Genomic DNA, 24528 nt, shown 5'->3' on the forward strand with positions numbered 1-24528 from the left:
ACAGTCCAACTCTCACTTCCATACATGACCACAGGGAAAACTATAGCCTTGACTAGACGGACCTTAGTCGGCAAAGTAATGTCTCTGCTTTTGAATATGCTATCTAGGTTGGTCATAACTTTTCTTCCAAGGAGTAAGTGTCTTTTAATTTCATGGCTGCAGTCACCATCTGCAGTGATTTTGGAGCCCAAAAATATAAAGTCTGACACTGTTTCCCTATTACCCAAAGATGAAAACTATGGAGCATCAGAGGATTTATATTTGAGACCACCCTTACAACTATAATGAATGTTGTAAAGCTTCAAATGTCCATGCCTTTGGCATAATGAGAGAATTAATGCAGGACAGAAAATACACAGATATACTTACTGTGGAAATACCTTTAAGAAACAGTGTGTTCTCAGGACTCACCAAATAATTCATATTGGGGAGAATATTTTAAAAAGTATGTGGTAAATTTCTTAACCAGTTTTCCCAATGGACCACACCTCAGAGGAAACTATACTGGGAATAACTAAGTCTTCAATTTTTTGAGATTCGTCTGAGATACTATAAACTGCAGAATAATTCAAAGTCAAAATATATTAAAACTCATGACAGTTATCCTGGGAACAAGGACTTACTTGTGTGGAAATGGTTCATTATCTCCAGTGTATATTTAAATATTTAAATTTTCTTGAAAAGACTACTATCTATGACTTTAAACTTGAGGTTTGAAATCTTTTGATCTTATTCATTCAATACAGGCCTTTCACAATGGTCTTTTTACAAAAATCATAAGTCCGTGTGCCCAACGTACAGTGAAGCTCATCAATACTAAACATTAAGAGTTTGGACCAGAGAAAGGTTTATTACAGATTCATACAAGGAGACGGGTGGCTCATGCCCTAAGAACCCCAGAGTTACTGCAAACTTTCAGCAGATCCCGTTAAAGCAAAAGGTAAGGGATGGGCATGGTTAGTTGTTGGAGACTTCTCAGTGTCAGAGCCTTTGTTCTTGAGGTCTGGTCATGGTCAGGTAATGGTGTTACTGTACCTCTCTACCAGATGAATGTTATTCTCTATTCTGAACAAAATGGACAAAGTCCCAATGCACAACTTTCACTCTTCAAGGTCCCAGTCCTGACCAAGAGGAGGCAGATCTCAGTTGGCAGTTCCTTCAGGGCCATGTTCCCACATCCTTCCCAGCTGTCATCCCTTAGGGAGCCAGCATCCAACCCAACTGGCCCTCAGTCTCCTTAGGCTACCCAAAGGAGGAGACCAGGTCTCACAGACTGTGACCCATGCAGACGGCCACTGCTATTAGGTCACAGAGACAGGAATGGAGGAAAGGTTCACTGCGGCCTTAAGGCCTGGGCCAAGGCTAGTGGAAGGTCTTAGTGAGGGCTCTGGAGCCCTGCAGAATATAGTCCCCAGGCTATTCCCTGGGCCCTCCAGCTCACCCACTGGCCCAAGGCTGGGTAACCTGCAGGGCCTCCGGGAGAAGCCCTGAATCTGCCTCTTACCTCACTCTCCACCTGATGACCACCACTGACCCTTGTCTTAATCACTTCCCCAGTGGTTCTTCATTGACAGTTACCAGTGGGCAGGGCCCACTGTGGTGCTGGCCAGTAACCAAGCAGGACAGCTAACGGGTCACTCATTGATAGTTGGTGGGGCCCACTGAGGCACCAAGCAATGACTGAGCAAGACCTGTTGCCTGGTAACAGGGTGCAGAGTAATGAGACACAACAGTGGCTACCTGCTCCACTTGCTCTGTTGTGGGTTGTGCTCCACTTGCTCTGTTACAGTCTCATGATGGTTTCATGAAGGAATCAGATGAGGGAGTTGACTTCATTAGGTGTGCTTTGTTCACATTTGTGTTCCCTGGAGAAACAAGGACACAAAATTATCAACTTCAGTAGTGTGAATTAGTCAGGGAGGGAAAGAGAATAATGTACAACTGTGATGACTCATCATGCCCATTATGTTCAGGCTGCCCTTCCATAGATAGGCAACTGTGGGTTATAGGAAAGAATGTTGTATAAATTGACCTTGAATAGAGAAGGCTGAAAGGACATGGGCTTTTCATGGGAGGAGACTGACAGGTTATGACTGAGAATGTGGTGGAACTAGTACAAGAATTGTGATCACTTTCTCCTTTAATTGGCAATAGCTGTTGTATATCAATGGAAACTTAGTCTTATTCTTGGAAATTGTAGAGGGCAGTTTTCTTGAGTAATCAAAAGACCCAGAGAGGTATGTGTGTGTGTCTGTTTCATATTTAATTGCTGCCATTATGTTTAGCTACTCCTTTATTCAGAATATATCATAAGTCTCATGCATATTAGTTTTCATTTGTAAAGTAACTGGCTTATAAAATATGCTTTTACCTTAAAACTGTTACAGATAGAGTAAGCAGGTGAAAGTAAGGTGAAGCACCTTCACTTCCCAGCTCTTCTGGGCTCCCTCCTCGCCCCGCTCCCAGCAGTAACGCTCTGCTCAGTCCTCGCCTCTGGAAGTCCCGCCTCTTCCTTTCTGACACTATCCCTGGGAACCCAAATGCAGTACGCAAACGGTAATTGACTTGTGTGAAGCCGATGTTTCAACTTTCTAGTGTAAATCTGTGCCGCACTGTCTGCCCTATGCTTTCTTTAAGGTCTTGGGAGTGACTCTCGACCTTGCAGCCCAGCAGCCGGCACTTAACCTGAGTACGCCCAGACATCGCTGTTACTCGTCGGGTATGTGTTCATTTTGGTTTGATGGTGTGAGGCTCTCCAGTTCTCTTGACATTTCTGCCATCGTTACACGTAGACACCGCCTTTCACTGCATTTTCTGCTTAAAATCCTTTACTACCTCTGTCCTCCGCCCCATATAAAGCCCTTGTCCGCGAGATGGATTCGTGGCCCTCAGCATCGCCCTGGAGGTCTCACAGGCCGCCCTGCTCCCGGAGAGGCCGCATCCTCTACCCGGTCCTGGGATTCTGGAGAGCCCGCCCGGCTCCTGAGATCCTGTCCGCCTCTGTTCTTCAGTCTCAGGCACCTTCTGCCTCGGAGGCCTTTCCTGTTCCCTCACCCCGCATAGGGGCAGGTGAGTTGGGACAACCTTTTACTACTCACTCTTCTTCGGTTCTCAATTGCAAATGGTCTGTTCCCATCCGCGGGCATCTTTTTTAGTCACCATTCCTGTGACCATTTAGTCACCAACTTGATGGATGTGAGTCTGAGTGAACTCTGGGAGTTGGTGATGGACAGGGAGGCCTGGCGGGCTGCGATTCATGGGGTTGCAAAGAGTCGGACATGACTGAGGGACTGAACTGAACTCTTTCCACTGCTGGTGTCCACAAGTCCATTCTCCAAGTCTGGGTCTCCATGCCTTCACTGTGAATAGATTCATCAGGGCTATTTTTTTCTGATGAACCTATTTACAGAGAAGACAGACAAGGAATTGGTTCGATGACATCACTGACTCAATGTGGGCCAGGAGGTTCTAAACAAGCAGAGACAGAGTGACCGAGATAGAAGTAGAACAACTGAGAAAAAGGGAGAACCAAGTGGAAGATGCAAGATGGCTGAGGATGTTCCCACTAGCTATGTATTTTACACATGATAGTGTATATATGTCAGTGCTACTTTCTCAATTTGTTGTAGCCTCAAAGTCACTGCAGATGGTGATTGCAGCCATGAAATTAAAAGACGCCTACTCCTTGGAAGAAAAGTTATGACCAACCTAGATAGCATATTCAAAAGCAGAGACGTTACTTTGCCAACAAAGTTCCGTCTAGTCAAGGCTATGGTTTCTCCAGTGGTCATGTATGGATGTGAGAGTTGGACTGTGAAGAAAGCTGAGCACCGAATTATCTATGCTTTTGAACTATGGTGTTGGAGAAGACTCTTGAGAGTCCCTTGGACTGCAAGGAGATCCAACCAGTCCATTCTGAAGATCATCCCTGGGATTTGTTTGAAGGGAATGATGCTAAAGCTGAAAGTCCAGTGTTTTGGCCACCTCATGTGAAGAGCTGACTCATTGGGAAAGACTGATGCTGGGAGGGATTGGGGGCAGTAGAAGGGGTTGACGACAGAGGATGAGATGGCTGGATGGCATCACCGACTTGATGGATGTGAGTCTGAGTGAACTCTGGGAGTTGGTGATGGACAGGGAGGCCTGGCGTGCTGTGATTCATGGGGTTGCAAAGAGTCGGACATGACTGAGCCACTGAACTGAACTCCTTCCACTGCTGGTGTCCACAAGTCCGTTCTCCAAGTCTGGGTCTCCATGTCGTCACTGTGAATAGATTCATCAGTACTATTTTTTTCTGATGAACCTATTTACAGAGAAGACAGACAAGGAACTGGTTCAATGGCATCACCGACTCAATAGACATGATTATGAGCAAGTTCTGGGATATGGTGAAGGACAGAGAAGCCTGGCGTGCCACAGTCCATGGGGCCACAAAGAGTCAGACACAATATCATGCTTGTTTTCCTGTTTCTGACTTCACTCTGTATAACAGACTCTAGGTTCATCCACCTCACTTCAACTGACTCCAGCTCCATTCCTTTTATGGCTGAGTAATATCTCATTGTAGTCAGATACCACATTTTCTTTATCTATTCATCTGTTGATAGACATCTGGGTTGCTTTCATGTCCCGACTATTGTATAGCATCTCTTTACCTCCAGGTGTGCATGCCTCTTTATGTGCACAGGCAGAACAAGCTACAATTATTTTTCTTCCCCCAAAGATACAGATTATTATGAACAGTAGTGTTAATCCACTTCTCTGAAGGCCAGTTCTGGGAACTACCCTAGGCACAGACTCGATACTGGCTCAAGATGAAGCACTTTATGGCATGGGTGCAGTCGGGTCATCATGCAGTTGGCCTTTTCCCTCTGGTGGCAGTTACCGTATCTGTAAAACTCAGAAATGTAGGACTTCCTTTGTGGCCCAGTGGTTAGGAATTTAATTTCTCTTCCAATGCAGGGCACATAGGTTCCAGCCCTGGTCATGAAACTGGGATCCCACATGCCACACAGCAACTAAACTGGCACGCCAAAACAAAAGATCCCACGTGCCACACCAAAGATTCCATGTGCCACAACTGTGACACAATGCAGTCAAATAAATAAAATATTTTTTTAAAGAACTCAGAAATGTGCATCAGACACTGAGTCTGTGGTTCCTTTGTCCTATTTATTAGATGCTTGAGTCTTTCTCTTTTGTGCCTCAGGGAGGTCTGGGAGACTTCAGCTTTTCTATCAACAAGAGACAGAAGAGAAAGACAAATCTAGGGTTTCATTTATCTGTGGAATCTAAACAAAGGGTACAAATGAACTTATCTACAAAACCAGAATAGAGGTATAGACATAGAAAACAAACATGGTTATCAGGGAGTGAGGTGTGGAGGGATAAATTGGGAGATTGGGATTGACAGATACATACTAGTGTATATAAAGTAGATAATAGTGACCTACAGTATAGGACAGTAAATTCTACTCAATGCTCTCTAATGAGCTATGGGGGAAAGAATCTAACAAAGTTTGGGATGTGGATAACATTGAATTTGTTATACGCCTGAAACTAACACAATATTGTGAATCAACTATACTCCAGTAAAAATGTTTAGAAAAGAGAAGACATGGAAGGGCCTTTGTACTTGGGGTTGGGGGGGGGGATGAGTGCAGGGTTCTTCTGGGTTCCAAGAAGATTCAGTCTTTTAAGGGGTCGGGATAAATGACAATCAAGGGACTCGCATACATATATATGTATTCATTCTTCCCCTAAACTCCTGTCCCATCCAGGCTGCCACATGACATTGAGCAGAGTTCCCTGTGCTATACAGTGAGATGTTTCTGTTTTGTAAATGAGTTCATTGGTGTTTCTTCAGATTCCACCTATCAGTTCAGTTCAATCGCTCAGTCATGTCCAACTCTATGTGACCCCATGGACTGCAGCATGCCAGGCTTCCCTGTCCATCACCAACTTCCAGAGCTTGCTCAAACTCATGTCCATTAAGTTGGTAATGCCATCCAACCATCTCATCCTCTGTCGTCCCCTTCTCCTTCTGCCTTCAATCTTTCCCAGCATCACCGTCTTTTCCAATGAGTCAGTCCTTTGCATCAGGTGGGCAAAATACTGGAATTTCAGTTTTAGCATCAGTACTTGCAACGAATATTCAGGACTGATGTCCTTTAGGGTGGACTGGTTGGATCTCCTTGCAGTCCAAGAGACTCTCAACAGGCTTCTCCAACACCACAGTTCAGAAGCATCAATTCTTCGGTGCTCAGCTTTCTTTGTAGTCCAACTCTCACATCCATATATGACTACTGGAAAAATCGTAGCTTTGTCTAGACAGACCATTATTGGCAATGTAATGTCCCTGCTGTTCATGGGGTTCTCAAGGCAAGAATACTGAAGTGGCTTGCCATTCCCTTCTATAGGATACCAAAAGAGGAACTCCCCAGGTCATTAGGTGCCCAATATGCTACTGGAGATCAGTGGAGAAGTAACTCCAGAAGGAATGAAGGGATGGAGCCAAAACAAAAACAATACCCAGTTTGCATGTGACTGCTGATAGAAGCAAGATCCGATGCTATAAAGAGCAATATTGCATAGGAACCTGGAATGTCAGGTCCATGAATCAAGGCAAATTGGAAGTGGTCAAACAATAGATGGCAAGGGTGAATGTCAACATTCTAGGAATCAGCGAACTAAAATGGACTGGAATGGGTGAATTTAACTCAGATGACCATTATATCTACTACTGCGGGCAGGAATCCCTCAGAAGAAATGGAGTAGCCATCATGGTCAACAAAAGAGTCCAAAATGCACTACTTGGATGCAATCTCAAAAACAACAGAATGATCTCTATTCGTCTCCAAGGCAAACCATTCAATATCACAGTTATCCAAGTCTATGCCCCAACCAGTAATGCTGAAGAAACTGAAGTTGAACGGTTTTATGAAGACCTACAAGACCTTTTAGAACACCCAAAAAAGATGTCCTTTTCATTATAGGGGACTGGAATGCAAAAGTAGGAAGTCAAGAAACACCTGGAGTAACAGGCAAATTTGGTCTTGGAATGCGGAATGAAGCAGGGCAAAGACTAATGGAGTTTTGCAAAGAAAACACACTGGTCATAGCAAACACCCTCTTCCAACAAAACAAGAAAAGACTCTACACATGGACATCACCAGGTGGTCAACACTGAAATCAGAGTGATTATATTCTTTGCAGCCAAAGATGGAGAAGCTGTATACAGTCAACAAAACCAAGACCAGGAGCTGACTGTGGCTCAGATCATGAACTCCTTATTACCAAATTCAGACTTAAATTGAAGAAAGTAGGGAAAACTGCTAGACCATTCAGGTATGACCTAAATCAAATCCCTTATGCTTATACAATGGAAGTGAGAAATAGATATAAGGGCCTAGATCTGATAAATAGAGTGCCTGATGAACTATGGAATGAGGTTCGTGACATTGTACAGCAGACAGGGATCAAGACCATCCCCATGGAAAAGAAATGTAAAAAAGCAAAATGGCTGTCTGGGGAGGCCTTACAAATAGCTGTGAAAAAGAGATAGGCAAAAATCAAAGGAGAAAAGGAAAGATATAAGCATATGAATGCAGAGTTCCAAATAGCAGCAAGAAGAGATAAGAAAGCCTTCTTCAGTGATCAATGCAAAGAACTTGAGGAAAACAACAGAATGGGAAAGACTAGAGATCTCTTCAAGAAAATTAGAGATACCAAGGGAACATTTCATGCAAAGATGGGCTTGATAAAGGACAGAAATGGTATGGACCTAACAGAAGCAGAAGATATTAAGAAGAGGTGGCAAGAATACACGGAAGAACTGTACAAAAAAGATCTTCACGATGGTGTGACGGCTCATCTAGAGCCAGACATCTTGGAATGTGAAGTCAAGTGGGCCTTAGAAAGCATCACTATGAACAAAGCTAGTGGAGGTGATGGAATTCCAGTTGAGCTATTTCAAATCCTGAAAAATGATACTGTGAAAGTGCTACACTCAATATGCCAGCAAATTTGGAAAACTCAGCAGTGGCCACAGGACTGGAAAAGGTCAGTTTTCATTCCAATCCCAAAGAAAGGCAACTCCAAAGAATGCTCAAACTACCACACAATTGCACTCATCTCACACGCTAGTAAAGTAATGCTCAAAATTCTCCAAGCCAGGCTTCAGCTATACGTGAACCGTGAACTCCCTGATGTTCAAGCTGGTTTTAGAAAAGGCAGAGGACCTAGAGATCAAATTGCCAACATCCGCTGGATCATCGAAAAAGCAAGAGAGTTCCAGAAAAACATCTATTTCTGCTTTATTGACTATGCCAAAGCCTTTGACTGTGTGGATCACATAAACCGTGGAAAATTCTGAAAGGGATGGGAATACCAGACCACCTAACCTGCCTGTTGAGAAATCTGTATGCAGGTCAGGAAGCAACAGTTAGAGCTGGACATGGAACAACAGACTGGTTCCAAATAGGAAAAGGTGTACGTCAAGGCTGTATATTGTCACCCTGCTTATTTAACTTATATGCAAAGTACATCATGATAAATGCTGGATTGGAAGAAACACAAGCTGGAATCAAGATTGTCGGGAGAAATATCAATAACCTCAGATATGCAGATGACACCACCATTATGGCAGAAAGTGAAGAGAAGCTAAAAGCCTCTTGATGAAGTGAAAGAGGAGAGTGAAAAAGTTGGCTTAAAGTCAACATTCAGAAAACGAAGATCATGGCATCCGGTCCCATCACTTCATGGGAAATAGATGAGGAAACTGTGGAAACAGTGTCAGACTTTATCTTTTTGGGCTCCAACATCACCACAGATGGTGACTGCTGCCATGAAGTTACAGATGCAATCAGAGTGGAAAAAGTTTCACCTTGAGTTGAAGTGTATTATGCAATAAGATTCCATATTGAAGAGAAGTCATGAACTGTATAGCCAAGGGCTTTCTCAAGACATCAGAGTGTATTAGACTTGAAAATATATGTCTTTCAAAGAAACCACACAAAAGTTGTGTATGCTATTTCCTCTGAAATCAGGAAGAAGACAAGGGTGCCCACTGTCACCACAACTATTCAACATAGTTTTGGAAGTCCTAGCAGTGAGAGAAGAAAAAGAAATAAAAGGAATCCAGATTGGAAAAGAAGTAAAATTCTTACTGTTTGTAGATGACATGATCTTCTACATAGAAAACCCTCAAGATAGCACCAGAAAATTACTAGAGCTAATCAATGAATATAGTAAAGTTTCAGGATATAAAATTAATACTCAGAAATCTTTTGCATTCCTATATACTAACAATGAAAAAAGAGAAACTAAGGAAACAATCCCATTCACCATTGCATTGAAAAGAATAAAGGACTTATGAATAAATCCACCTAAAGAAACAAAAAGACATGTATACAAAACTATAAGACACTAGTGAAAGAAAGATGACACAAATAGATGGAACAATATACCATGTTTGTGGATTCGAAGACTCAATATAGTGAAAATGAGTATTCTACCCAAAGGAATCTATAGATTGGAAGATGTTAATGTATGAACTTTGAGGTATAAAATGAGTAAGTTTAGGGGAACTATGTGCAGCATTTTAACTGCAGTAAATTCTTCTGTGACACTACATACTTTAAATTTGCCAGTAGAGTAAATCTTAAGTGCTCTCACCATACGAAACATGGGAACTGGGAGTTTATGGATGTGTTGATGACTGGATTGTGATAAATATTTCACAGTGTGTACCTCTGTCAAATGGTCACATCATGCATGATAAGTATACACATATCCATTTCATTAGTTCTATCTCAGTAAGGCCGGAAAAGGAGAAAGTAGGAGGTGGGCTGAGTTTGCCACCTTTAATGGTGTTCAACCCATGTTTCCCATGAGATCCATGAAGCATTTTGCAAAACCATGTATGGTACCCCCTGCCCTATCAGACATCCTCAGATACTTATGTGGGTCTAGTCCCAGGTATGTTCACAGTGCAGTAAATCTGATCTGGATCCTACATTGAGAACCAAGGCTCTTAGGCTCCACTTCTGAGACTGAGAACAGCCCCAGAGATGAGGAGGCCACTCTGCTCTGAGTGGGGATGGACCTGGGCCTGCTGTGTGACCTGAAGGGGATTGTGGGGTCAGCGGAGGTGCCCCCTGCTGCTGGGTACGTGAGGCCTCACTAGGAGGGGACTGCGATCCAAGGGAAAGTGTGGGAAAGCTCCTGTGTCGGTCTCTGTGCCGGAATTGACTGTCCTGAGTCCCTCCTGAGATAGTGGGCACAGAGGACTGTCTGTTCCCCATGGAGGGCTTCCCTGCATGTGTAGTTGGGGCTCAGGAAGGGGGAATGTTGATTGTAGGTGTTAAACAGCATATTTTCAACTTTCAGTATCAACCTGTGTAGGATGCCTGAGAAAAAACCTGGAAGAGGGGAGAAAAAGAGGCAGGAATGGCTCTTTCTCAGGTGTCATATTCTGAGTTGGTTCTCAGTCTGTCCTTTCTGAAGTGCCCCTCTCTGGACTTGCTAATCGTGTCAGACTCTGGAGTATCCTGTCTGTCTCCTGTACATGCACACTCACTGGGGGCCTTCTCTGAGGGCCTGTTATCACCACTTAGATCCCGTCTCCCCATGACCTGGTGACCTGGCCCTTGTGAGGAGGCTCCCCTGGGCACCGTCCCGTGCAGGGCTTCTCACCCACGGGTTGGAGATGGGGTCTCAGTGCTGTTAGGCAGCAAGTTTGCTTAGGGCCCATCTGGATGCGCTGTCTGCTCTCTGTCAACCATAATAAAGAAGCTGCACGTGGACATCAGGTATTAACACTCACAATATGTGGTAAAATCTGGAAAAGAGGCCAATAAGGGGAAATCAGTCCTGACTATTTACGGTACATTTAAAGCTAAATGAGGACCTCCTTGAAAATCTTAGTGTTTGAGAATGGAATGGAAAGTTCAGAAAGAGACCTCAGGGCTAGTGGGCTTTTCATTCCATCATCTATTTTTCACTATGAAATCCAAGTTTACTGATATTTTTTTGTCTTCTTTGTCACATGGTGCAGCTTGCAGAATCTTAGTTCCCTGAGTATGGATTGAACCTGAAACTCTGGAAATGGAAGTGCAAGGTCTTAACCATGGGACTGCCAGGGAAGTCCCCACTTTATTAACTTTGGTTCATTGTTTTATTGTGGAATTAACAAACTTTGGTTTTTGTTAATAACTACATACCTAAAATTAACTGCAGATAAAATCATTTTTTTAGAACAATTATTTATTTATGTGTTCTGGGTCTTTGTTGCTGCTTGGTCTTTTCTCTAGTTGCCAGCAGTGGGGGCTGTTCTCTAGTCGTGGTGCATGGGATTCTCGTTGTGTCTTGTTGCAGAGCATGGGCTGTATGATGCTTGGGCTTCAGTAGTTTCAGCACGTGGGCCTAGTAGTTTGGGCTCTTGGGCGTTACAGCACAGGCTCAGTAGTTGTGTCACTTGGTCTTGGTTGCCCCGAGGCATGTGGCATTATCCTGGAGCAGAACCCGTGTCTTCCACATTTGCGGGTGGATTCTTTACCATTGCGCCAGGAGAGATGCCCTCATATTATTTTTGAAGACAGGTATTTTATAGAGATTGGACTCAAAGTATTCTATATATGTTTTTTATGTGTCTACTACTTTTTCTTTTAAACTAATATAGTATTAGAGTTGAGATGTCCCTGTTGGTACGGTGGATAAGAATGTGCCTGCCAATGCAGGGCATATGGGTTGGATCTCCCTGGTCCGAGAAGATTCTGCATGCCCAGAAGTAACTAAGCCCATCCACTGTAACTACTGAGCCCATGCTCGAGAGCCTGTGAGCCAAAACTGCAGACCCCATGTTTTGAAACTACAGAAGCCTTGTGCCTGCAGTTCACCTACAACCTGTTCTCTGTAACAAAAGATGCCATTGCCTGAGAAGCCCGCTCACCACAACTACAGAGTATCTCCCCCTCAGTGCAACTAGAAAAAGCCACACAAAGTAACAAAGACCAGCACAACCTAAATAAACAAGCTTTTTAAAAAAGATAATATTGACACACTTAAGTACAGTTGATTCATTTTCATGGCCCCAGAGATGCTGAAATACATATGACTAAACGTGATAGTGAGAAAATGATTTAAAAATGTGTCAAGAGGCAACTCTTCATTTCAGTCAATTGTGTGTTTACATGTGCATGCATGTGTGCATGGATATGCACTCCATGGTTTTATTACAAAACATCATCTCATAAATAAGCTTTGTACTTTTTAACAGTTGAAATTATATCTTAAATATATTATGTAGCCTTAAATTTTTTCTGCCCCAGCACAGGAATGATTTAAATAGTAACAAGATTACTGATATTGTGTGTGGGGGAGGGGTTGAGAAGTGACCTTATACAATGACCTTTTATGGCCTTCCATTGCTCTTCAAATTCCTTGATGTTATTTGAGGTTTCTCAGGGAACTCTTATTGATGGACTTTTATGCTCTGTTACTTAACTGTTTGATTCCTTAGGTTCAAAGGAATTTGACTTGACTTGATTCCCTCCTCTTTTAGTATAAAAGGTCACTGAGTTCCAACTCGCATAAGATGGTTTTGTGGGTACAGTCCAGTCTACCATATTTTCGGTTTGCTGACTTTCTGAATAAAGTCATTATTCCCGCCCCAGCAACTCGTCTCTCAATTATTGGCCTGTTGTGTAGAGAGCAGTAGAAGTTTAGAATGTGTACTAAAGGAACAATGCGGTTTTCATCAATTTTTAAAGATGTATTGCTCTTTTTGGCCACATGATGCAAAGAGCGGACTCAACGGAAAAGACCCTGATGCTGGGAAAGATTGTGGGGAGAAGAGGGTGACAGAGGATGAGATGGTTGGATGGCATTACCCACTCAATGAACACAAGTTTGAGAAAACTCTGGGAGATAGTGAAGGACAGGGAAGCCTGGTGTGCTGCAGTTCATGGAGTTGAAAAGAGTCAGATTCAACTTAGCAACTGATCCCTCCAACAAAAATTGCTCTTTTTAAAGCAATGGTTAGTAAACTCTATCAATTTCAAAATAAAGAAAAAAGATACTGACAGAAGTTCCCATCACATACCTTAGTCCTCCACTCTCAGACTGTATGTTTTGACCTTGTGTCTCTGGAACTGAGCCATGTGGAAAGAGGGAAATTTGTGATACAGGATGTCACTGTAAAATGACATGTTTTCCCCAGGGATAGTTTTGTATTTCTTATTTTAGTTTGCAGTACAGAGAAAAGTCCAGAAAAATTTCTTGTTTTCTTAAGATGGTTAAATTATTCTAATGGCAGGAAATGTTCTGCATCCAATTACCGCCCTATAGGAACTCTTTGGAGACCCAGGTTCCCAACCCCTGAATTGCCAGGAGCAGGACAGGCAAGAACCTGCTGACAAACCATTTATTTATTTATTTATTGCACTTTAAACTATGTGGGTTATTTCCAAATACCTTTGGTATTGATTCTCACATAGTTTCACAGTAAGAAGAGAGCAGACCCTGTATGATTTCAATACTCTTTATTTAGGCCGTGAAACTTTTGCACCTTGTTTTATGTCATGTTCCAGTGTCTCCTGGTTAATAATCTATGGGAACTTGAATAAAATTTGTATCCTGCTCTTGTGTGAAAATTGTATAAGTCTTAATTATGTTGAATTGGTTCACAATTCTTTTCAGGTCTAGTATATCCTACTTTCCTGTCCATTCTATTAATTTTTGAGAGTTTAATATTGAAATTCCAACTAAAAATCTTAATTTGTCTACTTAAAAAATTGTAATATATAGTGGAACTGTCTGTAACTACTTTCAAAGCCTCATGTAAATGTCATGCTTTCGTAATTTCAAAAAATTTTAAGAAGGAAAATAAAATCTTTATTGAAACTTTTCTACTTGTTAGGAGGACATATCCTAGTTTCCAACATACTGGTCTCCAAAGTTATAAGCTTTTGCCTTAATAGTGTAACGGGTTGACACAGCGACCTGGGAAGGCCGGCCGCCTCTGCCTGCATGGCAGCGTGGAGCCGTGCCGTAACAGTGCCTCTGGTCCCCGGAACCCACCAGCTTCCTCCTCTCCACTGTGCCCAGTGCATGTTTTCCTGGCATCCTGAGGGGGGAGCTGAAAGTGACCGAAATCAAATTAAGTCGGAAGAATTTAAGGAGAAGAGAACTGTCTAGCAGCCAACAGGCACTAAAAGAAATCAAAGGTAGGCTCGGATTGCAGATTTTTAAGTCTGTCCCCAAACACTGACCATACCCTGGCTGCTTAGATGTTGTTGCTAAAACACTGGATGAATCTTATTAACAGGGGCTTCCCTTGTGGCTCAGCTGGTAAAGAATCTGCCTGCATTGCGGGAGATCTGGGTTAGATCCCTGGCTTGGAAAGATCCCACGCAGAAGGGAAAGACTACCCACTCCAGTAATTCTGGCCTGGAGAATTCCATGGACTGTATAGACCATGGGGTAGCAGAGTCGGACACGACTGAGCGATTTTCACTACTAGCACCATTCTTTCCTCAACATATGACAAAGAGTTTATTTTGTTCATAGACATTTCTATAGTAATTATAGAAGAATATGCTATTTAGATGTTAAAGGCAACAGATTAAAAAAGAAAGGCTGTAATTTATTGGGCATCACAGAATGTTTCACACCTCCCGGCCCCTTGCAGCGCCTTGCTCTGACTCTGGAGACCTGGAGGCTCCTCGCCCCGCCCCTCGCCTGCAGCGAACCGCCCAGCCCCCCGACCCGGATGCTCCGCCTCGGAATCCGCGCGTGCGCAGTTTCCTGCGGCAGCGGAAGGCCGCGAGAGAAGGTCGCCGGGCGGCCCAATTTTTGCTCGTATTGTAAAGGTGTGCTGCGCGCTTAGCCGTGCAACCCGCCCTCCCTAGTCCCATCTTCAGCGTTCCCCTGGTTCTGCTGCAGTAATATCCCGATACCCCGCCGTCCGCCCCAAATAAACCCAGAGGCCGCGTTTGCAGGTCGAGTGTTCGAAATCGCTCTGAGGCTTGTCCTTGCCGTTTGCTTTTCGGCCTTCGGCCCCAGAGACACCGCCTTTAGGGAAATTTTCCTGCTTAAAACTTAACCGTTAGTACCTACGCCTGTGCCTTGTAAAGTCCCCGGGCGCGAGGGGGATTCGGGCACGCCCACCTCCACCGCCTCACCCTGTCGGCCCCTGGAGGTCGCCTCGGCAGCCCCGCTCCCGGAGAAGCCCCGTCCTCTCCCCGGTCCTGGGATTCTGGAGAGCCCGCCCGGCCCGAGACCCCCACTGGCTCCCAGCCTCTCCCCTCTCGTCTCCTCAGGCCGATCGTTCTGCCCTGAAGGCCTCCCTTCCTGGTCAGTCCCTTTTCCTCACCCCTGGGCTGGACGTGTGACACCCAGTGTTTTTCCGTCACGAGTCCGTCTCGTTGGGAAAGGTGCTCTTTTGATAGGCGGGCGTTTCATTTACTCATCATTTCTGTAGATACGTGGGCGAGGGGGATCAGAAGAAGCAGTGACTGAGAGTGAAAGGCAAACTCAGAAGTGGAAAACAATGAGAGAACCGACGGGGTCGCCCAGGATGGCTGAGGCGGTTGTAAAGGGATGGTAAAATGAAATAGAGTTAGCCCTTAAAGCAGCGGGTGGGTGAAAGAATAATGGACAAAGGCGTGGGATCTCGAGGAGTTGGACACAAGGAGACAGGGGCCCCGCCTCTGCGGTAGGAGGGCTGACGGGTGATCCTAGGAGAGAAACAGGGAGAGGTGTTGACTAAAAGAGAAGGAAGTAAGCCTAGACACCTGGAGTGCCCCAGAGTGGGAGTGTAACAGGGAGAGAAGGGGTGTGACTAGAAGGCAGAGAGGGAGCAGAGTTGGAGAAAGAGAGACAGATGTATAGATGTTTAGGACAATTAGAAGGGTGAGGGTGGGGAGAAGAGCAGCAAGAGGAGAAACAAGTTGCGGAGGCGGGGCAGGACATGTGTGAGGGAAGAAATAGGAGGGCAGAAAGAGCATCCCACCTGAGGCAGTGGACACTAAAGGACTGTTCCACATAGTTGTTAGGTAAGGACGACCGGGACACCAAAAGAGTGTCTAACAGGCTTTAATGGGGAAGTACTCCTGGGCGGGGTTCCCGGATGGAATGAGGCAGGTCGAGGAAGTCCGCGCCTGGACTGCGTTAGAGGCGGCTTATATAAGTTTGTTGCGAGGGATGGTCAGGTCAACGGACGGGGGTTCGGATAGGTCGCCAGGCCAAGGCGTCGCAGGCTGATAGGTCCTTCTACGTGGCTGCAGTAGGGCGGCTTTAGTTGGCGAAGTGTGCTGTCATTGGTCCCTGGGATCTGGGAGGCTCCTTCCGTTAAGGACTTCCCCCGCTGGCGGGGGAGAGGAGGGCAACCCATCATGGCCCCCGGGGTCTGACCTTACATTCTGACCCTTTCAATAGGATAAGGGGTGCCCTTATCGTTTCTGGCTACTTCCTGCTGAACTGGGGCATCGTTGGGGTGAGGGTCATGGCCGGATCCTGTTGACCTTTAGTGGGCCTCAGGGTCTCTGGACGGGAGTTTGGAGTATGCGGCCACCATCAACATCTGTCCAGTAGCTTCTGGGTCAGGTCCCTGACCCTCCGGAGGATGATCTGAAAAACACAAGGTCCTATCGACAGGATGAGGAACAAGGCTGTGAGGGGTCCAAGAAGTGGGAGAAGCCATTTTGCCCAAGATAACTTCCACCATCCCAAGAAACCGGAACCGCTGGACTCAGCCTAAGTCTGATGTTGTCTCTCAGCTCTCGGACCTTGTTCCGAACTATCCCAGAGGCATTAATGAAAAAACAACAGTCTTCCCTTAGGAACTGATAGGTTCCCCCTTTTTCAGCCATTAGCAGGTCTAGGGCCCGTCAATTTTGGAGAGCCACTGCTGCCAGAGAGGTTATCTGGGTCTGTAATGCCATCAGGGAGTCTGCCACCTTGTCTAGGTCTCAATTGAGGTCTGCGGACAGCCTATAGTAAAAGTGCGTGGCTGATCCCAATCCTCCTACCCCGAGTCCTAAGGCTGTGAATAAACCTCCCCTGAGGAGCAGGGGAGCTGCAGTTAGTGCCCTCTGGTGGCAGGTTGACTGGGTTTGGTCCTCCATTGCCTGGGGTGTCAGAATGGTCAGGTAGGGAGTAAGGAAGATTGGGGTGTAAGGCTGAGTCCAGTTGGGCGGGAAGCATTGTAATAAGGTGGTTTGATTGCAGAGAAAGAATATCCCAGGCTTTCTGCATACCAGAGGGTTTGGGGATAGGGGGTCTCGTCTTGAGCCTACACAGGCCACTGTGGTTAATGAGGTGTCGTTGGCCAGGACACAAGAGGTGTTAGCTGGGAGGTACAGTACCTCGGTGGTCAAGGGCCCCATTGGCCAGGTTACTTCAGTGGCATTTTGAGTGAGATTTTGGGCCTCTATCTATTTTTTGGGGATCAGTTGGGTGAGGAATGGTTGGGGTCTCAAGGGAAGATAGAGCCCATGGAACACTCCCGATTAGACTTTGCTGCTGCAGGAGTAGCAGGTGATTTTTTCCATACATTCTCTAACTTTATTTTAGGAAAAAACATTCTGTCTACTATTTTTTGCTATGCTGTTGTGGCTGCTCTAAAAAGGGGGAGATGCTGGGAGCCAGCACGAGAGATTCCACCCATGACAAGGTCATGCAGGAAGAATCCTGATAAACAAAGCCTCAGGACTCAATGGACCCCCTGGACCTTCTCAAACATCTACCCCCAAACCGGAATCTGTCTGTCTTACTATTTTATGCCTTTCACCAATTCTTCTGACATTAACAGGGGGCTGTTCCCAACCACCTTTCTCTGAAAAGAGTTAACTTAGGGCTCTAGTTGATAAATCTCCTGGGCATGAAAAGAGTGTTTCAAACCCTGTGTTAGCATTCTAGCTTACTTGGCAGGTTTATCCAGACTCTTGCCACACTGTTGAGCCAATGCTTGCTGCCAAGTTCTCACATCCCTTATCCATTGTGTTCCTGGGAGTGCATATAGTTAGGGTGTAGAAAAAACAAGCAGCAGCTTTAGCATTAGCAACATTTGACTTTGAGTTAATAAGTTCTTTCTTTGCTGTAACCCACTGAATCTTTGCTCCATAAAAATGTAACTCTGTACTTTAAGGGTGACGCAGGCTAGGAATTTAAGAAGAAACACTTTAAGGGAAAATTATTGTTCTGTCTGACCAACCTTTATCAAAAAGCAGTCATAAAATATCAACAGGCCTCCGGGCCAGAAGATAATGTACAAAAAATAAGACTCTTGTAGGAAGGAACGTGATATCGATAAAAGTTAATACTGATGAAATGTTGAGTTGACTCTGCATTTTTCACCTTGCTATATGTACAACTCAGGGTAGGAGTTTATTGGGCTCATGGTGTGGATTAGAGGCTTTAGTTGTCAACTTTATTAAGTCCTGTTGGAGCTTATGTTGGATTTGTTTTTGTCTCTGATCTTAGGCCCCGTTTCCGTCTGTCATTCCATAGTGGGTTTGTATGGTGAAACAGAGGTCTTTGTCTCTAGCTTTATAGCAGTTAGAGGCTGAGTTTGATTTGGCAGTCCCAAGGCTCTTGGCCGTCCAATACCATTTACCCCCACGGGAGCATGGCTGGGCAGGTGAGACATAAGAATCTTGGTGGACATAAGTGTAGGCTGTGAACCCAGTTTTTTAGTGGTCTTGTTTGGTGTAGCTCCGGGGGCAGGGCATAGGTTGTCCCACCCGTGTTATCACAGCCAGGAGGAATAGTGACAAGAGCATGTTTAGCTATGATATTAGGAGGAGAGTGATAAAGGAGAAAAAATCAATTTGAGCTTTTGTGAAAAGGAGGAAGGTCTCCTGTAAGTGCAGATCAAAAATTGCCTGGATGAAAGAGTCAGTCAATAATCAGGGTAGCCAGCCAGAGGTCTTGTAGTAGGGTCAAAATAAAGTCCTCAAGGCAGGCTAGAGATATAAGGCCAGGTCAGGCCATTCGAAAGGAATAGCACCCCAGGAGTAGTGAACAGATGATAAGGTAAATAAGGGCCAGTGAAAGTCAGAGTGTGGGTGGCAAGTCCTGGGAGGTGGGAGCTGTGACAGCCAGTCCAATGGAGAAGAGTATAGCCAAAGTTGTGATTGGCAACAGCCACAGCGGATGAGGCCAGACAAGCATTGGACAGGGCGTATCACTCACTGGCAGGAGGCAGGGGTGTCTTAGTAATGGTGAATTGCTGGAGCCGAGAGTCACTAAGGTCTGACAGGAATTTGGAAGCCAGGAGGTCAGCCAGGCAGTGTGGTGAGAATATAGTTAGGGGTTGATCTAAAATTCGCCCTTTTTTTTTTTTTTTTTTTGCATCTGCGTATAGAGAAGCTGCTGCTGCCAGGGCGTGTAGGCAGGGGAACCATCCCTGGGTGGTGGGGTCTAACTGTTTGGAGATAAATGCCACTGGCAGCATTTCAGGGCCTGCAGGCTGTGTGAGGGCTCCAAAGGCTATGACCCATTTTTCATCAGTATATAGGTGATAGGGGAGGTTGGATTGGGCAGGAAGAGTGGGGAAGAGGACAGCAAAGCTGAGCAGAGGTTGTAGAAAGCCTTTTGGACCTCTGTTTCTGAGAGAGCGGTCCAGTAGGGGTGTCTTTTGTGGCTGTGTAGAGGGGTTTAGCCAGTGAAGCATAGTTGGGTACCCAGTGCCAGAAGAATCCTGTTAACCCCAAAAAGAACAAGATTTGTTCCCCAGTGGAAAGGGGGCAGAGGTCTCGGAGAAGGCTGAGTCTGTCAGTAGTTAGAGCCTTAGTTGTTGGGGTAATTGTTAGACCTAGGTAAGTTACAGAGGTCTGGGTGAGTTGGGCTTTTTGTTGAGATGCTCGGTATCCTTTAGAGCTAAGGAAGTTAAGAAGAGTAGTGGTATGCATCAGAGAGAGAGCTTGTGAGGGGCTGCAGAGCAGAAAGTCATCCGCATACTGTACTAGGGGCCAAAGGGCACGTAGCCAGATCCCAGGCCAGAGCCTGCCAAAAAAAAAAAAAAAAAAATGGGGGCTATCTCAAAACCCTTGGGGGAGGACTGTCCACGTTAGCTGGGAGGATTGTCGGGTTTCTGGGTCGGTCCATGTGAAAGAAAAGAGGAACTGGCAGTCTGGGTGTAAGGGAATAGTGAAAAAGGCATCTTTGAGGTTTATGACAGTAAAGTGAGTCGTACTGCTAGGGATGTCAGAAAGCAAGGTATAAGGATTGGGGACAATCAGATGAGCAGGGATTACGGCCTCGTTTATCAGTTGAAGGTCCTGGACCAATCGGTAGCTGCCAGAAGTTTTCCGCACCAGGAGAATGGGGCTATTGCAGGGTAAGGCCGTGGGGACCAGGAGGCTGTGGCCTAAGAGACGGTCTATGATTGGTTTAAGACCGTGTAGGTGAGTCTGAGAGATGGGGAATTGAGGGTGGCTTGGGAAGTGGGAAGGATCATGTAGTTTAATCAGGATGGAGGTGTGATGGGTTGCTACCAGAGGGATTTCAGTGTCCTAGATGGTAGGGTTGACAATTGGAGCCTCAGGGGAGCAAAGGAAGAGTAGGGGCAAGGTGAGAGATTGGGAAAATGAGAGAGGTAGGTGAATGGTGGCCCTAAGCTTAGCTAAAATGTCCTGCCCCCGCAGGGAAGTGGGGCATGAAGGGATTATCAGAAAAGAGTGTGTGAACAGGAAGTGGTCAAGCTGACAGGGATGTGGCCCAGTCTGTAAGGGTCGTGAAGACATGCCATCTATACCCACCATCAAGACCTGGGAAGGATGTAAGGTGTCCCCGAAGGAGGGAAGAACCGAGTAAGTAGCCCCCATATCTATCAAGAAATTGATAGACTTACCTGCCACTTGAAGCATTACCCTGGGCTCGGCTTGGGTTATGGGAGTCCCCGAGTCTGGGCGCCATCAATCTTCATCAAAGGAGAGAAGTTCCAAGGCGGGGTGCGGGGAGGAAATGTCCTTTTGGGAGCCCAGACTTCGGCCCGGTAAGGCCAGGGCCTGAGTTGCCCAGGGACAATCACTCGCCCAATGTCCTGGTTGTTTGCAACAAGGGCATGGCTTTGTCGGGGGCCTGGGGTTTGGGCATTGGCGGGCCCAGGGGCCCTCATGACCGCATTTGAAGCAGGCTCCCAGTGGTGGCTTCTGGGGACCCACCTTTTGTCCTGTGGCCGGCCGCAGGGCTGCTACCAGTGCCTGGGTGTGTCTGTCAGGGGGGTTAGCCTGGAGTTTGGCTTTTTGTTTAAGCCTTGCCTTGCGGCTGGCTTCAGTGGCTTCTTCTTGGGCATTATAAACCTTAAAGGCCATTTTTACCATGTCTCGGAGGGGGGTCAGAGTCCCATCCTCAGCCTTGGAGAGTTTTTTCCTGATGTCTGAAGCTGATTGGGATATAAAATGGTTGGCTAGGGTGGTGACCCCCGCCGGAGAATCTGGGGCAATTCGGGTATAGGTGGTGAGAGCCTCTGTCAGCCTGTTAAGGAAGGCTGCCAAGTTTTTGTCGGTGCCCTGAGTTACTTCATCTAGCTTAAGTAGGTTCACCACCTTAAGGGAGGTGGTCTCCATCCATTCTGCTAGGCATTCTACCATGTACCGAATGTTGGCCCTTCCTCTCTGTCCCTCCTGATAGTCCCAGTCTGGGTCTACTTCTGGAACAGCAGCCGCTCCAGGTGGCCAGGCAGAGTCTGCTGGGTTAGCTAGATGTTTTTGGTCAGCCACCACTCTTGCCGCAGCCCAAATAGCCTTTCTTTCTTCTGGGATAGTGGTGGACCCCAGTATGACAAATACGTCTTGCCAGGTGAGGGCATAAGACCAAGACAGCTGGGTAAAGTTTTTGATGTAGTTGGAGGGGTTGGCCGAGTAGGAATCTAGCCATTGTTCGATATGGGCGAGGTCTTGGAGTGAAAAGGGCACATGGACATGGGCGAGACCCTCCGGGCCGGCCACCTGGCAGAGAGGAAGCAGAGGAGTTGGCAGTAGATTGAGAGCAGTCTGGGACCTTGTGTATGAGCTGACCGGTGAGTCAGAAGGGGGGTGGGCACGGAGGAAAGAGTGGATATTGAGGCAGAGCCAAGGGAGTGGCGAGAGGCGTAGTCACAGGAGGGAGAGGCCTGGGCTGTGAGGACTGTGTAGGAGGGGAAGACATGGGAGAAGTTGGCAAGGGCGATAAAGAGGAGGTTCGTGTGGGGGAAGTCGGTGAAGCCGGGCACGAAGGGAGGGGTGGATATAGAGGTGGCTTTGTCACAGGAGGGCTGGGCTGTGAGGGCGGTGGAGGAGGGGAAGACATGGGAGAAGTTGGCAAGGGCAGTAGAAGGGGGTCGGTGTGGCAGGGGTGGAGGGCGTCAAGGGAGTAGCAGGGGCCAAAGTGTAAGGTGGCGGGGGGGCACCAGGTCTTCCAGAGGCACTGTGAGGGCAGAAGTTTCTATCTCGGGCATCCCCGGGGGGGCCGCTGGCGGCCTCTTTGGTGTTGTAGGGCTAGGAAGGGCCATGGTTAGGAGAATTTCAGAGGGGGAGCAGCGGGTACATAGGGTGGGGCAGGAGCACAACAGCCAGAAAGCCTGTACGTAGGGTACCTCAGACCATTTTCCTGTCCTCTGGCAGTAATTTTCTAAGTCACGGAGGATATTAAAATCGAAAGTTCTGGTTGGTGGCCATTGTGAGCCATTATCTAGAGAATATAGGGGCCACGCCTCAGAACAGAGGAAGGTTAAGCGTTTGGAGCGAATTTCCCCAGAGATATGTAGAGTTCTGAGGTTGGCAAGTAAACATTCCAGCGGTGTAGACCAGGGTTGATCAGCCTTGGAGGCAGCCTCCCCCATGGCGAATATGAAAGGTCCTGGACTGATTGGAAAGTGGGGCTGGGAGCGGTCCGGTCAGGTGTCCCTGAATGGGCCGTCAGCCAGCGAGGTGAGGAGAGGGCCACTCAGCCAAGGCAGACGTCTCCGAGTTGGCTGGCGCCGAGGAACAGGAAGCCTGGCATGCAGAGGTAGGGGTCTGGACGTGGCCGCGATTTAAAAGGACCGAGATGCACTAGGAATAATTGACACGGGAGAAACACCCCCCAGAGCCCGAATGATGGAACTTACCCTGTATCCTGCCAGATGGTTGTGTGGTCCCGGCGGGGTGGCGGGGTGACCTGGTCAGGTGCAGGCCGGACCCAAGTGGGCCACAAATCCCGCTCATCGCAGGATGGGCCCTTGCCCCGAGCCCCACGTTGAGCGCCAAGTGTTAGGTAAGGACGACTAGGACACCAAAAGAGTGTCTAACAGGCTTTACTGGGGAAGTGCTCCCGGGCGGGGTTCCCAGACCCGAACAAGGCAGGTCCAGGAAGTCCGTGCCCAGACTGTGTTAGAAGCGGCTTATATAAGTTTGTTGCGAGGTATGGTCAGGTTAATGGACAGGGGTTCGGATAGGTCGCCAGGCCAAGGCGTCGCGGGCTGCTAGGTCCTTCTACGTGGCTGGGGTGGGGCGGATTTAGCTGGCGAAGTGTGCTGTCATTGGTCCCCGGGATCTGGGAGGCTCCTTCCGTTAGGGACTTGCCCTGCCTGTGGGGGAGAGAAGGGGCAGCCCATCATGGTCCCCAGGGTCCAGCCTTACAATAGTGAGGTCTTCCTGTTTTTGTGGTTGTGGCAAATGAAGGGGGGACGTTGATTCTAAGCCCTAAGCAGCCTGTTTTCCACTTGCCAGATCAACTTCTAAAAACTTACATTGTCTGAGGAAGAAGCTGGGAAGAGGAGGAAAAAAGGCAAGAAAGGAGGAATGGCTCTTTCTCAGGTAAAATCATATTCTCAGTTGATTCTCAGTCGGTCCTTCCTGAAATCCCTTCTTTGGACTTACTAATTATCTCTGACTCTGAAGTATCCTTCCTGACACTGGTACATGCACACTCAGCAGGGAACTTCCCTCAGGGCCTGTCGTCTCCACTTAGATCCCATCTCCCCATGACCCAGTGGCCTGGACCTTGTGTGGAGGGCACCATCCTGGGCAGGGCTTCACACCCACAGGTTTGAGAAGGGGTCTCAGTGCTGTTGGGCAGCAGGGATTGCCTCGGGTCCTTCTGGCTGTGCAGTCTGCTCTCTGTCAATCAGGATTAAGAAGCTGTGGGTGGAAGTCAGGTATTAACATGCACAGTACCTGGTAAAATCTGGAAGTAGACCTAAAAAGGGAAATTTGTTCTAAGGTAATTGAAGCTAAGTGAGTGAGTCACTGACTTCAAAATCTTGATTGGAAATGGGATGGAAAATTCAGAGTCAGGTATCAGTGACAGTGTGCTAATCCATCATCTGTTTGAAACTGTGACATGAATCTAAATCTCTGAGAGCTGAAATTCACTTTCATTGCCTTCATTGTTCAGATTTTGTCTTTTCACTGTGTTCATTTTGTGGTTTGGCACAGAGATGTTTTTACTTTTGATGCAGGTGAGGTTTCCTCTTCATTGTTTAACCCATAGATTCACCATTTGTTATGGCAGCTGTCTTTTTTCCACTGGGTTTTCTTAGCATCCTTGTCATTAAATTTTAAA

The 24528-nt window shown here is 46.6% G+C and overlaps 1 protein-coding gene across 1 annotated transcript in view; it reads left to right on the forward strand.

Moving 5' to 3' along the window:
• LOC114118018 (zinc finger protein 665-like) overlaps window positions 1-24528 on the forward strand; it is a 95255-nt gene that overhangs the window by 24453 nt on the left and 46274 nt on the right. The window contains exons 5-9 of the mRNA XM_027978657.3: window positions 747-940; window positions 2388-2556; window positions 2638-2719; window positions 2860-3069; window positions 3630-23780. The gene's annotated coding sequence lies outside the window, so the exon portion shown is untranslated. The remainder of the gene's footprint in view (window positions 1-746; window positions 941-2387; window positions 2557-2637; window positions 2720-2859; window positions 3070-3629; window positions 23781-24528) is intronic.

The sequence above is a fragment of the Ovis aries genome, chromosome 14 (assembly GCF_016772045.2).
Source record: "Ovis aries strain OAR_USU_Benz2616 breed Rambouillet chromosome 14, ARS-UI_Ramb_v3.0, whole genome shotgun sequence".
Lineage (NCBI taxonomy): Eukaryota > Metazoa > Chordata > Mammalia > Artiodactyla > Bovidae > Ovis > Ovis aries.